This window comes from Canis lupus, chromosome 13 (genome assembly GCF_048164855.1).
Source record: "Canis lupus baileyi chromosome 13, mCanLup2.hap1, whole genome shotgun sequence".
Classification (NCBI taxonomy): Eukaryota; Metazoa; Chordata; class Mammalia; order Carnivora; family Canidae; genus Canis; species Canis lupus.
The window spans coordinates 36,443,215-36,458,408 of NC_132850.1; the positions used below are offsets into that span (position 1 = coordinate 36,443,215).

The window sequence follows — 15,194 nt, forward strand, 5'->3', positions numbered from 1 at the left end:
AAGGGGACTAGACTAGTAGTCAGGAGACTGACATTAATTAGCAATGATATCTTGAATGAATCACTTAATTTCTCTAAAATTTGCTTCCCATTATAAAGGAGTTATACCAGATCATCCTTTAATATTAAATTTTTTTCAAATCTCATAGGTTGAATAAATGAGAGTAAACCCTTAGAGTCTTCCATTAATTAGGAAATACAGAAAGAAATTCTGCTCATTTCCAGTCCTTTTTTAGATCAAAAACCTTTACTCAGTTTTAGTTTTCCTGGTTCTGTACCAGTGTTGCATAAGTTCCCAAAGTTGGGATTCTGTGGACTAATCTGTACCATTAATCTCTCTGACCTTTATTAAAGTGGGTTTTCCACTTCTGTATGTATCTTGCCCAGTCCTTTTAGTTTTACTTTTCCTTAGAGATTCTCTCTTTCGAATGAAAGGACTTAATGCATCATTTTGAGAGTTAAAATGTCTCCTTTATCTCTTAAGAGAACCACAAATTCTTTCTCCACTCTTTTTATTATCATTTGGGATAAGGAGAAAAAATAAGGTTGGATATGATCTAGTGATACCCAGATCTCATTTTAATGTTTATTGCATGCTCTTCTCACAGCGTGTTGCCAATGTGTTTGACCTCGTTCTAATTTTTGTCCTAAAGTAGTTAAATGAGTTTCACTTCCTTACTTTGCTTCTGCCATGCATTCAGTAAGTGCCCATTATATGCCAGTTGATTAACCAGATATTGAATGATATTAAGGATGGTGTCAGAACTGAGAGCACTCAATCCACCATTGCTATCTTCCTTTCCCTTAGTTAAGACCAAGTCACTGTCGCTCTTTATATTCAATCAAGTATATGAGCTGTTCAAGTCACTTTTCTCCCTTTGCATCTCTTCAGCTTTCTTTTGATGGATATGTTTTGTTTTGGACTAGATACTACTGTTCTTAAGTACATTTCTGCTTTTATATAGAAAAAATGTAGTTACTCTCTTTAAAACTTTTTGTTGTGTGTAACACTTCATGTAAGATTAATTGGATAGGATGCATTTTGATTGGGAAATTTTAGAAACCTGTAGCCAGGAGAATTTATATGTGTCTTACCTGCTGCTAGTTTTAAAAAAATGTTTAAGTTAAGACAAGTTTTAAGTAATATCCTTTAAAGGCATTTTTAAAACCCTATTCTTTCTATTACTTCTGCACTTACAGAGTAATACTGAGTGGCAATGAAGAAATTATGTTGAGGTTTTTTCAGAGAGCTGCTTCTGATAGGAAAATGCTTAGTAATGATGAAGACACACCCTCCAGTTCAGTGGCCATTTTGTAGTATAGCTCTTCTGGAGAAACAAGTGGGAACCATCAAAGAAAGAAGTGTATGGATCAAAAGAATATGGGCAAAAGGCAATAAATTTTTCATCTAGGTCCATTGGAGAAATTATAACTATGCTGTCCGTGAGTAGTTTATTTCATTAGTAGGACCAATTTTTATGGATGCTTTTAGCTTACTTAATCTTTTTTAGTTCTATGATTAGATTTTGCTTTGCTCATATTGAACAATGAAATTATGCTTGGATTCAAGGTTTTGGGTATAGTAATTTAGAATTTGTGTTGAAATGTGTAAACTCCAAAAAGTATTTCCTGTTATTTTATAATTAATCTTGCAAGGTACTTTTTTATGATATTACCTAGCTAAGGTTTAAGGTTGGGGGTGGAGGAGACAGTGAGCAGTTATGTTCAAATTATACTTTCTGGTTGTATACTGATTTAAAGATAAGTGAAAAGTCTAGAAATTCAGTATATTGGCAATATAATAGTAATGGGGAAATTTTTTTTTGGTAGGGTTTGTTAATTATGACAGTTTCAGTTCTTTATAACTAAAAGGGTCTTCATTAAAAATAGAGAAAATAGCTACCTTGTGTAATTTGGTAATGACAGTCTTCCTCATCAGCTTATTTTGTGGTGTTCTGCAGTTAACCGGGAATAAATAAGGACATCGTAACAATTGACAATAGGAGTTCCTCCTATTCCATCATATTTTCCCAGAAAATTACTGTTCTATATGGGGTCATTACATTTAGTCCTATAGCTTTAAACTACATTCAATGATAAAAGACTTTTAAAATATTTTTAATAGCTAGTGAACAATCATTTCCGGGCAGATATTCTCCATCAAATTAAAGTTTATAGTATTTTCTTTTCTGAAGAAATTAAAAATGGATACAGATTTTTTAAAGAAAAGTTACCTTTAGGTAATTTGATGAATTCTGTTAACAAGGGAATGGAAACAAAGGCTTCTAGGTAAGCACAGGTTTATTGTAAGTTAAGGTCTTCATTAACAAAGTCTCTTCTCTGTTATAAAATTTCATGTCTCTGTGCTCATGCCTCCTGTCTCTTACTGCCTTAGTAGCTAACTGCCTTTTCCTCTTGGTTCTTGTGTTTCATACAGATTTGTAGAGATCAAATGACATCTGACAATAGTTAGCATTTTATCAGACCTAATAGTATGGCTTTGATACAGTACTAACATTTTAAATAATAAAACTGTGTGATAGTTGACTTGATCATTAATTTTGATGCAGAAAAGTGCACAGGATCATTGTATTCATTTGCTAAAATAACAGTTCAACACCTTTTATATCAGGCCTTATGCTGGGTACCTTTTTCCGAAGAAATAACGCATGAGTATATTCTCATTATAAAAAAAGTCAACACAGGGAAAGCATCAGCCCTCCCTTACCCTTCCTTCTCTTCCCCTGCTCCTCTTTTCTTCCCAGAAATAACCACTGTAACCAGTTACCTTCCAGATCATTTTCAGTGTGTTACATTCACTTATATATATATGCAAATATGTATGCATAATACACATAGAAATGTTGTATAATTTGACTTTTTTATAATGTAAGTGGATTCTTAAATGGCTGCAGTAGTCAGTGTTCTTGTATGTACATTTAAGCATTCTTTTATAACTATATCCATAAAATAGATAACTAGTTGAATTGCAAGGTCAATAGATATATTTTATAGATGTACTCTCACTAATAGTGTATGAAGTATCTTTTCCTCATACCCTTGCCAACACTAAACACAATCAAACTTAACTGTTGCCAAGTACCAGATTAAAATTATGTATTTGAGTAGAGTCTAACATGTTTTTATTTATATTCACCCATTTGTATTTTTTTCTTTGAACTGCCTCTTTATATCCTTTGCCCATATTTTTAGTTTTTAATATTTTCTTATTGGATTATATGGTCTTACTGTAAATTAAGGAGATTAGTTTTATCATATGTTGACCATATTTTCTCTTCAGTGTCATAAGACTTGTTTTAAAAACCCAGTGAGCTGGGACACCCGGGTGCCTCAGCCTAAGGTTAAGCATCTACCTTTGGCTCAGGTCATGATCCAAGTCCCTGGATCGAAACCTGAACTCTGAACCCCACATTGGGCTTCCTGCTTGGTGGGGAGTCTGCTTCTCCCTCTCTCTCTGCTCCTCCCCCCTCTCGTGTTCTCTCTCCCTCACTCTCTCTAGTAAATAAATAAAATCTTAAAAAAAAAAAATACTCAATGAGCTGGACTTGAAAATAATTTGTAAAAATCAAGTACTATTGTTTTTATAGTCCCATGATTCTTCGCAGCTAGTTTCAAGGTATGTGAAATCTGAGGTAAATACATATGAATTATATAGCTCTTCGGAAGAGAAAAGATTGAAAATAAATGTAGATATTATCAGGGGAATTATGCTATATTAAATTTTTTGACTTAATCTGTTAGATAATTTTAAAATTTACAAGTCCAGTTTCTGGTTAAAAAAAAAAAACTATACAAAATACTGTATTAGACTGAGTTAATGAATTTATTACTCTAAATATTTGCAATGTAGTGAAGTAAATAACAGCTTTGGCTCTGCTGGCCTGTGTATGTTCAAATCCTGAATCTATCATTTACTATTTCTGTGACCTTGGGCAAGTTACTTGGGTCCCTATATGCCTTAGTTGCCTTTTATCTTAGAAGAGCTCTGTCTCATAAAGTCATTATAAAGATGAAACGAGTTAGTACATAAAAATGCTTAGAAATGTGCCTGGCACAATGTAGGTACTCAGTAAATGTTTGGTGTTGCTGTTGTTTAGGAGGAATTAATGGGAAGAAAATCAACCAAACAGATGTGAACTGACATTGATGATTCCTTTGTGAGGAAAAAAAGTGCATCTCAGTAGTATCAAACAGAATTAACATCCTCCTCTGACATCTCCATACCAGAGCTAAACACTGCTGTCACCTAAGAAATAGCCTGGCAGAGCAGGTCAGGGACCATTTCCAAACTCCCACTACTGAGGACTCACAAAGCCTGTGGGAAACTGCAGCACTGGAATACTTGTTTGTGTTTGTGTGATCTTGATCATATCGGCTCTGTCACCTTTGGTGACTGGATTTCTAAATTGGTAATCTGTTGCCTATTGATTATGTTTCTTCCTTGCGTTTATACCTGAAATTTTCCCTTTGATTTCTGCCTAAATTATTCCCAATTGCTACTTTATTAACTCTAGACTAATAAATATAGAACTCGCTTAAGGATGAGTAAACAGAAAAATCATGGAGCCTGGAGATCATAAAAACAATTCTATAAAGATTTGGAGTTGCCACTCTCCAAAATATATTCACAGAAGGAAAAAAAAACCCAGATTTGTGCATCCAGATTCAAGTGACCATAGTTCTTTGAAATTTAAAGCCACCAGTGAAAGGGGAATAATTTGAGATGAGGACAACCTGAAGAAAAGAAAAAATAGGACTCAGTTAAAAATTGTACCATGCAGAATCAGCATTTTGAACCTTACAGAATATAAAATCTGATATATAAGTATGTTAACCATGTCTTTTACTTTTTGTATTCTCATGCATTTATCATCTCAGGGCCTCTCTAACCTGGGAGGGACAGCTTCTCCCAGAGTTAACCGGTTCTTCCCAAGAGACAGCGAACTATTCTTCTAGATTATACATCTCTCACCTGGCCACAATGTACCTACCCTAATCATCCCAAGGGTGAGGTACCAGACCCTACTAGGAACAGCCTCTATGCTTCAGAGCCTGTTGAAATTATTCAAACTAGCCAGTCTTAAATCTGCTTGCCTTGCCTTCCCCTTCATTTCCAAAGAAACCACAATAAAGGCTCTGGTCCATAATTTCCTCCCCTCTCCTATCCTGACCAGTCCTGGTGCTGCCCACTGTGTCATATTTTCCCTTCAAAAGATGGTCTGCCTCCATCTTTTGAGACCTGTGAATATAACTGGCTTTTCAGTGGCAGTCATCTCCTGATCTGTTGGCCTTACCATACCTGAGTGTTAAAACTTATATTTTAAAACAATAAGTTTTGGTTTAGTTTAGTTTAGTTTAAAACAGTAAGTGTCTAGCTGGCTCAGTTGATGGAGCATATATATGACTCTTGATTTCAGGGTGGTGAGTTCAAGCCCCATGTTAGGCATGGAGCTTATAATTTAAAAAAAAAAAGGACAAATGATAGAAGACTTGGTTCCTCTTTCTAGATACCTTTTTCCTCAAAGAGAATTTTGTTATTAGGGGTGTAGGCTTTGAACTCAACACCAGCTACCTTTACATTCCTGCTGGGTGATCTTAGACAAGTTATTTAATTTCCATATGTCCTAATTTCCTTTTAAACTTGGAGGAGTAGTAAAAATTTGTCTTGTTGTTGTTAGGAGTAAATATAGTATTATAAAACATCCTTAACTTAATGCCTACCATATAAGCCACTCAAGAAATGTTAACTATCTTTACTATCATCACTCTTACTATTTTCCAGCTTTGGCCCTATTCTTTTCTAAAATATTGGCCTCTCTTAGGACCCTCTTATCTTCTCATGCTCTGTATTATCTCTAGCTGATCTCATCACCTCAATATGTTTCTGTATCTGTACTTTACGATGGGGATTTGCCACCATACCTATTTGCTAAAAGTTCAGATCCATGCATTCAAATTATCTGATCTCCAGATATTTTAGACCTAAAGTATTCATGATTAAGTATCTCACAGGCTCCCCCTTCAAACTTGTTCTGCCACTATTTTATATTCGAGTAAATGGCATCACCTAATTGTCCAAACCAGAAATCTAGGTAGGAGTCATCTTGGCACCCTCCATTGCCAGCCTTTCAAGCATAAATGGGTACTAGATCTGGAGAGAATGTATTCACAAAGAATGTTGATTACATTTAGGAGAGGAAGTAGAGATGAAGGGTAGGATAAAAGTATTTCTCATTTTATATTTTTTGTGTTATTCGAATTTTTTATTTTAAAGATAGCAAAACAGGGGTGCCTGGGTATCTCAATCGGGTAGGTGTCTGCCTTCAGCTCGGGTCATGATCCCAGGGTTCTGAAATTGAGCCCCATGTTGGAGCTGTCTGCTCAGTGGGGAGTCAGCTTCTCTCTCTCCCCGCTGCTTGTGCACTCACTCGTTGTCTGTCTGTCTCTCTCTCTCTCAAATCTTTAAAAAAAATTAGCAAACACTTGATGGGATGAGCACTGGGTGTTATTCTCTATGTTGGCAAATTGAACACCAATAAAAAATAAATTTATAAAATTTTTTTAAATAAAATAAATTAGCAAAATATTAAAAAAAAACCTGAAGTTGAGCAGTTGAACTTAATTTCCTTTTATAGCTAAAAAAATGTTAGCTTTTTCTTGAATATTCCCAGAAAGAAGTTAATGGCAGAAAATTTCTGTAATTTAGTGCCAGGTATATAGTAGGTGTTCATTAAATATTTGATTAGTATACATGAACAAATGATGATTGCCATTTGTTTCCTCTTTTCAAGCTAAATGATTTTTCCAGTGGAATGCTATTAGCACTCAGTCAATGGCATCTAGAAGACAGAGTAGAAACCAGTGTCCGAATTTGGCCAATAGTTACTATAGGCTACATAAAGTGCTTTTCTAAGAGTGTACAGCTCTGCAGACCGTCCTTCTGGGAAAGAGGAGAGAATCCATAGGGTACATCAGAGTTAGTCTGAAAAGAGCATCTAAGGTTCTATGGGCTATTTCTTAGCTTGACGTAGGTGATTAGCTTTGAGCCTCTAGCATTGACAGATATGTGCCAGTAACCAAAGGAAATCACTCTTTTCTTGATGGCTGGCTAAAATTTTAGTGCATAAACTTAGATGCAGTTATTTTGAGGATAACTCATTTCACTCTTAGAATGCCTGTTGAGTTTTAGACTGCAAGTCATGGAAAAATAACTAATTTTCCATTTTGGTTTCTGCTTTTTTAATCTATCATTCTCCCAAAATAAGAAGTAAGGAAAAGAGCTGCTGGGTTCCTTTTTTTGTGTGAATTTTTTTCAATCTGATTCCTTATGCTCTAAAAACAGGTTTCTCAACCTCAGCACTATTGACAGTTTGAGCTGAAAAACTCTTTTTGGGCCTTCTCTTATTCATTGTAGGATATTACGTGCTTACTATATGCCAGTAACATTCTTTCCCTCCCCCGTTGTAACAGCCCAAAATGTCTCCAGACGTTGGAGTTGGAGGATGGGTGCAAAATCTACTTCGAAGACTACTGCTCTATAGGAACATAATCTTTGGTTTTTAGTTTTTGGTTTTAATTGTCTTGCTTAATGCTATTTTTGAAACATGGCTCCAAAAATCCCATAATTGAGACTTGATTATTCCAAAAACTTTCCATTAGCTTGTGGAAAGTAAATATGAATAGTTGACATTGACTATTAGTCAATTATTTGACTAATTAGTAATTATTCATTTATTTTTACCTCCACTAAGACTGGTAACTTGAAAGCTTATTGCTAGAGAATACCTTTGACATTTGTTATCCTTGGTAGTAGTATGGAGTGACCTGAGCATTGTTGCAGAAAATGTGCAAATCCAAATATCTGCCAAACAGTATTCATAAATACATAAAGAATCATGTGTATACGTTACAGTATGTTAGTTGGTGCTGGTGTGATTAACTTACAAATTTATTTAAAGATAAAACTAGGGCAGCCCGGGTAGCTCTGTGGTTTGGCACCACCTTCAGCCCAGGGCCTGATCCTGGAGACCTGGGATCGAGTCCCGCATTGGGCTCCCTGCATGGAGCCTGCTTCTCACTCTGCTTGTGTCTCTGCCTCTCTCTCTCTCTCTCTCTCTCTCTCTCTGTGTGTGTCTCTTGTGAATAAATAAATAAAATCTTTTTAAAAAAATAAATATATAACTAAATTAACATTTGCTATTATATTCTCTTTCAATAGATATTACAATTTCTTCTACAATTATGGAAGTTTGGAAAGATGTGAATGTTCTGTTCTAAAATTTAATAAGCTTATCTTTTCCCCAGATTAAAATAATAAGTTGAGTTTTCTCAGTTTTACATTTTTCTGCCATATTATTTTCTTTAATCTTTTATACCAGACTCTAGGAAAACCTGACATCTGATTATTTATGCATTTTTTATTATTTTTTTAAGATTTTATTTTTTTATTCATGAAAGACACACGGGGGGAGAGAGAGAGAGAGAGAGAGAGGCAGAGACACAGGCAGAGGGAGAAGCAGGCTCCATGCAGGGAGCCCGACATGGGACTCCATCCCAGGTCTCCGGGATCACACCCTGGGCTGCGGGCAGCGCTAAACCGCTGCACCACCAGGGCTGCCCCTATGTATTTTTTAAATTCAAGTTAGTTAACATATAGCATAGTATTGGTTTCATGAGTAAACTTTAGTGATTCATCACTTACATATAACATTACCCAGTGCTCATAACAAATGCCCTCCTTAATGCCCGTCACCCATTTAGCCCATCTACCTCTTCTCCAGCAACCTTCAGTTTGTTCTCTATAATTAAAAGTCACTTGTGGTTTGCCTCCCTCCCTGTTTTTTTCTTATTTTATTTTTCCTTCCCTTCACCTGTGTTCATCTGTTTTGTTTCTTAAATTCCACATATGAGCAAAATCTTATGGTATTTGTCTTTCTCTGACTTACTCTTCTTAGCATTATACCTTCTAGTTCTATCCATGTCGTTGCAAATGACAAGATTTCATTCTTTTTGTTGACTAATACTCATACACACACACACACACACAAGATGTGGTTTATGCATTCACCAGTCAGTGAACATTTGGGTTCTTTCCATAATTTGGCTATGTTGATAGCACTGCTATAAACATTGGAGTTCATATGCCCCTTCAAATCAACATTTTTGTATCCTTTGGAGAAATACCTAGTAGTGCAATTGCTGAGTCATAGGGTAGTTACTATTAACTTTTTGAGAAACCTCCATGCTGTGTTCCTGAGTGGCTGTACAGTTTGCATTCCCACCAACAGTGCAAAAGCATTCCCCTTTCTCTGCATCCTTGCTAATATTTATTGTTTCCTGAGTTGTTATTTTAACCATTCTGACCTATGTGAGGTGATATTTCTTGGTTTTGATTTGTATTTCCCTGATGATGAGTGATGTTCAGCTTTTTTTCATTTGTTAGCCATTTGTGTCTTCTTTAGAGAAATGTCTGTTCATGTCTTCTGCCTATTTCTTAACTGGATCATTTATTTTTGAGTGTTGAGTTTGGTGAGTTCTTTATAGATTCTGGATACTAACCCTTTATCTGATATGTCATTTGCAAATATCTTCTTCCATTCTGTTGGTTGCCTTTTAGTTTTGTTGATTGTTTTCTTCACTACGCAGAACCTTTTTATCATGTTGAGTCTCAATAGTTCATTTTTGCTTTTGTTTCCCTTGCCTCAGGAAGGGAAACAGTAAGAAGTTTCTATGTCCAAGATCAAAGACATTGCTGCCTGTGTTTTCCTCTAGGATTTTGATGGTGTCCTGTCTCACATTTAGGTCTTTCATCCATCTTGAACTTATATTTGTGTATGGTGTAAGAAAATGACCCCATTTCATTTTTCTGCATGTTGCTGTCCAGTTTTCCCAATACTGTGTGTTGAAGAGACTGCCTTTTTTCCATTGGCTATTCTTTTCCTGCTTTGTTGAAGATTAGTTGACCATAGAGTTGTGGGTCCATTTCTGAGTTCTCTGTTCTATTCCATTGATCTATGTGTCTGTTTGTGCCAATACCTTCCTGTCTGGATAATTACAGCTTTGTAATATAGCTTGAAGTCTGGGATTGTGATGCCTCTCACTTTGCTTTTCTTTTTCATCATGACTTTGGCTCTTTGGGGTCTTTTCTGGTACCATACAAATTTTAGGACTATTCTAGTTCTGTGAAAAATGCTGATTATTTTGATCAGAATTGTATTGAATGCATAGATTGCTTTGGGTAGTATAGACATGTTAATAGTATTTGTTCTTCCAATCCATAAGCTTGGACTGTTTTTCCATTTCGTTTTGTTTCTTCAATTTCTTTCATAAGTGTTGTATAGTTTTCAGCATGCAGATCTTTTAACTGGCATCTGATTTTTTAAAAATTTACAATGGACTTTTAAGATTATACATATGTATACATGCACATATTACATATTAAAAAGGAAAGAATAATATGGTAAAAGCTCCAAGTACTCATCACCTGGCTTTAGTTTGAGCAAGTGTAAACATTTTGCCAAGCTATCTCATCTGTTCCTCTCCTATCCCCACCTTTTTTCTTGGAGTATTTCAAAGCAGACCCCAGACATTACCTAATTTCACCTGTAAGTGCTTTAGTATGCATCTCTTAGAGATAAATACACTCTGTCCTTTTTTTTAATGCTAACTCCAGTGTAATTATTTAATAAAATTAATATTGATTCCCTTATATTGTCACCAGCTAGACCCTAAGACCTGACCTTTATTACTCACCTGCTTGTACCCACAGACTTTTGTCCCACATTCTTCCTAAAGTTCTTTTTTCCAACTTATCTCTTAAGTCAGGCAAAAGACCTGAGGGGCATAGCATCCCATGATATAAACTGAAACTACCACTCAAGCAATAAGGTCTGCCTAGATAAACAATTCCAGCCAGCCCAGGACACCCAGATCAGTTTGGATTTAACCCCCAACTCATGTCTACACAGTTGGACCATGGATGAAGTGACCCATAGAGTGATGAACAGTTACCTTTTCCTCATTATAATATCAAAACCTCTATCCAAGAAGGAGCACAAGCCTCATTTACAGAACATACCATATACATAGGTATATTTCCTTAAGACACATATGCCACCCTATATGCTGATCTAGTGGTGACAAGGCACCCTTATGTAAATATTCGTTCTAATCCTTTTTTTAAAAAATAATTTTAAAAAAAGATTTTATTTATTCATGAGCAAAAGAGGCAGAGACATAGGCAGGGGAAGAAACAGGCACCCTCTGAGGAGCCCAGTGCGGGACCCCGATCCCAGGATTCCAGGATCACGACCTGAGCCCTGACCCAAAGGTGGACACTCAACCACTGAGCCACCCAGGCACCCCTATTCATTCTAATCCTAAATAAAAGAAACCCGTTCACCCTTGCTCAGGGAGTCAGGCTTTGGAAGTTACTCCTCGTGTTCTACTTATATGCTGCAAATAAAGTTCCTTTGTGTGACAACTCACCTGGTGTAGTTTCTGTGACTCACCAAGGATCAGGTTAGTTTGATTATAGTATCACTTAATATCTAGTCTGCATTTGGATTTCCTTGAGTATCTAAAAAACTGTCTTACAATTGTTCAAACCAGGATCTAAACAAAACCCATACATTACATTTGGATGATATGCCCCATTGGCCTTTATAGCAGTTTTCTCTACTTCTTCCACCTTTATTATATTGCTCATTTGTTGAGGAAACTGGGTAATTTGCTATGTAGAATTTCTGTATTCTGGCACTGGCTGATTGTGTAGGATAAGATGGCATTTGATTTAGCACAAAATTAGAATTTTTTAGCATACCACTTTTTTATTTTGTTTCTCAGGGAACATCATGAGTTTCGTTTCACCACTTGAACAAGTTTAAGAAACCCAAAGAATCCTTATTTTGTACTTAAGGAAACTGGGACCAAGAGAGGATTTTCCTGAAACATAGCAGCCTACCTGGAAAGTATCAGAATACTCACTATTTTCCTTGATAGTTAAAAGCAATAATCCTATCAGAAGTATCATATAATGAAACTTTTTAGCAAGGACCTCACCTGTTTTGTTCTGTTTTCTTCCTTGTGCCTGGCACATAGATGTTCAGTTAGTATTTATTATTGAACGAGTTGCCTAATGCTGCCATGTTGGTATGTTGCTTATTCCCTCTCTGGCCTAGAACCTGGAAGGTTACAATTTATTCTCTCTATAAGGGTTTAAAGCAGTTTAGAAGGGGGGCACCTGCGTGGCTCAGTTAGTTAAGTGTCCGATTCTTGATTTTGGCTTAGGTTATGACCTCAGAGTTCTGGATTCAGCCCCATGTTAGGCTCTGTGCTAACATGGAGTGTGTGTGGAGTCTCTTCCCCCCACCCCCCACCCCTGCCACCAGCACATGTGCACTGCTCGCGCTTGCTAGCTCTCTCTCTCAAAAATCAATCAATCAATTAATCAATCAATCAGTTTACAAGAGCACATAATAAAGTATTTACCCATCATCTCAATTTCAGCACCAATTTATCTTCCTTTTTAAATGGAAGCCAGCAAGAATGGCACTGGCACTTCTATAGAATGCACCACAAATCAGGCTGAAAGCAAACTGTATTAAAGGGGATCTGATATCTTTAATGGGTAGGTGGGCATGATATGCAGGTAGTCTCGAATTTAACTGAGTCATTTTCTTGAAGTGCTTGTTCAGCAAAAATGTTGGGGTTTCCTGTCTATTTTTGTTTATTTTTCTTACAAAAATATGTTTCAGCCATCAGAAAAATCTCAGCACAACCAAAGACTCTTGGCCGTCTTTCATTTAGCAAAATTCTTTCTGGTTCTGTGATGTGTGTTTTCTGTCAGCTAAAATTTACAGGAATAGTGAACCACAAGGATTTCCTGAGGAGAAGCTCCCACATGCTGTGTCTGAGGTTTCTCATATTTCTTTTGGCAACAATAACATTCTCCAATACTACAGAATTATAGTCTGAGTCCAGTGCTAATAATTTCTCTTCAAGAAAATAACTTAACTGAAACATTTGTGGTTCTATTTTGCTTGAACCAAGGAAAAAAGTTATAATAGAAAATTACCTATCATCACCTACTCTGCCTTACCCTCCAAAAAATATTCTCTTTCTGAGGCTAACCATCAGCCTAGAATAATATTCACTATATGAGACATAGAGATTTCAGTGTATTTGTTTATAAACCTAATAACCCCAAATCTGTAAATACAGTGGTTAGGGCTCTTGTAATGTGGAGCTTCATCTTGCTGAAAAGAAGAAATACATTATTTTATTTTGGGCAATCACGTTTTAATACAACACATTTGTTTTTTTACTCTCATTCATGTACAGTGTATGAAAAGCTCATCAATATGGTTTCACGTTCCACATTAAAATTAACTTTTTCAAAACTATCACTTGAGTTTTGTTATAGCTATTTTTGTTAATGCAGTTATCAGAAAAGACTATTAAAATACTCCCTTTCCAACAATATTTATTTACTTGTTTGTTTTAAGTTGGCTCCATGCTGGGCTTAAAGCCCAATATGGGGCTTAAACTCACCACCCTGAGATCAAGACCTGAGCTGATAGCAAGAGTCAGATGCTTAACCCACTGAGCTACCCAGGCTCCTTCAACTGCTTACCTGTTTAAGGCTTGATTTTCTTTATATACTTCATCCAGAACAATAAACTGCAACACATTGAATGAAGAAGCGTATAAGAATCCAGCTATCTCCTATTAAGCCAGATAATAAGATTTGCAAAAAAAGTAAAACAGTCCACTTTGGTCAATACATTTTTTTCATTTTGGGTTTTTTTCATTAAAATTGTATTACTTACATTAATATTGTAATGAGTTTATTGTTATTTTTAAGTTAATAAACATTTTAATTTTAGTTTTCATTTCCAATATGATAAATGTTGTTAGACATCCACAAAAACTCTTTGGAGCTCTCAATAATTTTTAAGACCTTAAACAGGTTTTGAGACCAAAAAAATCTGCGAACCACTAGTAATGATGTGGTTTTCCGAGATCTGCCAGAGTACACAGGTTATTTGGCAACTTCAGAAAAAAAGTGTAGTGTTAGCCCCCAAACATTTTTTTAATTAATAAAATAATAATGTTACCAAAAATCCCTTTGCCTTCTTAAAAATTGCTCATGTGCTACAAGGTCTACTTTGGTCAGTTTCATCTTGGCTCATGTTCAGTTCATTAACCACAGGATCTTTGTTTTTCATTTATGTGTTATTGTTGTCATTGACTAAATTTTAAATTTTATTTTGGCACAAAAGTGATTGAAGCATAAAAATAGAAATAAAACAGTAAAATAAATGCTACAACTCAGAATACTATCATAAACGTAATGAATAAGAGCTTTAGAGTTCATACAGTCTGAGTTTATATGTGTTAGAAAGTGGTATGATTTGTAGTAGCAGTCCAAAAGAGGAAAGTGCAAAAATGAAATACACTAGTGATTGGAGTTACATTCTGTTGGACCTGCAATACTTTCTTTAAAAAAAAAAAAAAGATTTTAATTATTTATTCATGAGAGACACAGAGAGAGAGAGAGGCAGAGACACAAGCAGAGGGAGAAGCAGGCTCCATGCAGGGAGCCCAACATGGGACTCAATCCCGGGTCTCCAGGATCAGGCCCTGGGCTGAAGGCAGCGCCAAACCGCCGAGCCACCCGGGCTGCCCTGGACCTGCATGCAATACTTTCATCCCTAGTCTCCAAAGATTATCTACTCTGAAATTTTGTCAAATACTTAGTTATATAAAGCCATGAAACAAGGCACAGTGATAGCCTTGGCAAGCCCGAATTTTCCACAAATGTAAAACAGTGCTTTCTAGGGTGAAAGTGATGAATTCTATCACTAGAGATGGGGAAGAAACCAGAACTACTAAAGCATCATTCATTGTTGCATAGGCTCAAATAGATGGATTTCACACCTTTGACAAGAACGTTGTGAAACCAACCAAAAAGGTAATGAAAAATTTCACATTTGTAGAAAAGGCAGAATAAGGTACTAACAGAATTATACAGTTGGACATTATTGGTATTAGTCAAGGTAAATGATTAATGCTGCTGTTTTTGCAAAGTGTGTTATAACAGGTGTTCAGTTTATGGTGTTCCCAACTGAATATGCATATGTATGCTCGTAGTGGATGTGCAGTATGTGTGTG

General features: G+C 35.9%; 1 protein-coding gene and 1 long non-coding RNA gene across 9 annotated transcripts in view; one reads left to right on the plus strand and one right to left on the minus strand.

Annotated features, from left to right (window-relative positions):
* The window catches only part of VEZT (vezatin, adherens junctions transmembrane protein), a 74,011-nt gene that overhangs the window by 9,117 nt on the left and 49,700 nt on the right, over positions 1 to 15,194 (plus strand). The gene's annotated exons all lie outside the window — the stretch shown is intronic.
* The window catches only part of LOC140602897 (uncharacterized), a 35,048-nt gene that overhangs the window by 2,274 nt on the left and 17,580 nt on the right, over positions 1 to 15,194 (minus strand). The window contains exons 2-3 of one of the 2 annotated variants that reach the window (XR_012005875.1): positions 13,654 to 13,700; positions 3,924 to 4,754 (exon numbers count right to left, since the gene is read on the minus strand). This is a non-coding gene — a long non-coding RNA (uncharacterized lncRNA). Of the gene's footprint in view, positions 1 to 3,923; positions 4,755 to 13,653; positions 13,701 to 15,194 lie in introns of those variants that run through there. The other variant, XR_012005876.1, reaches the window with a different exon arrangement.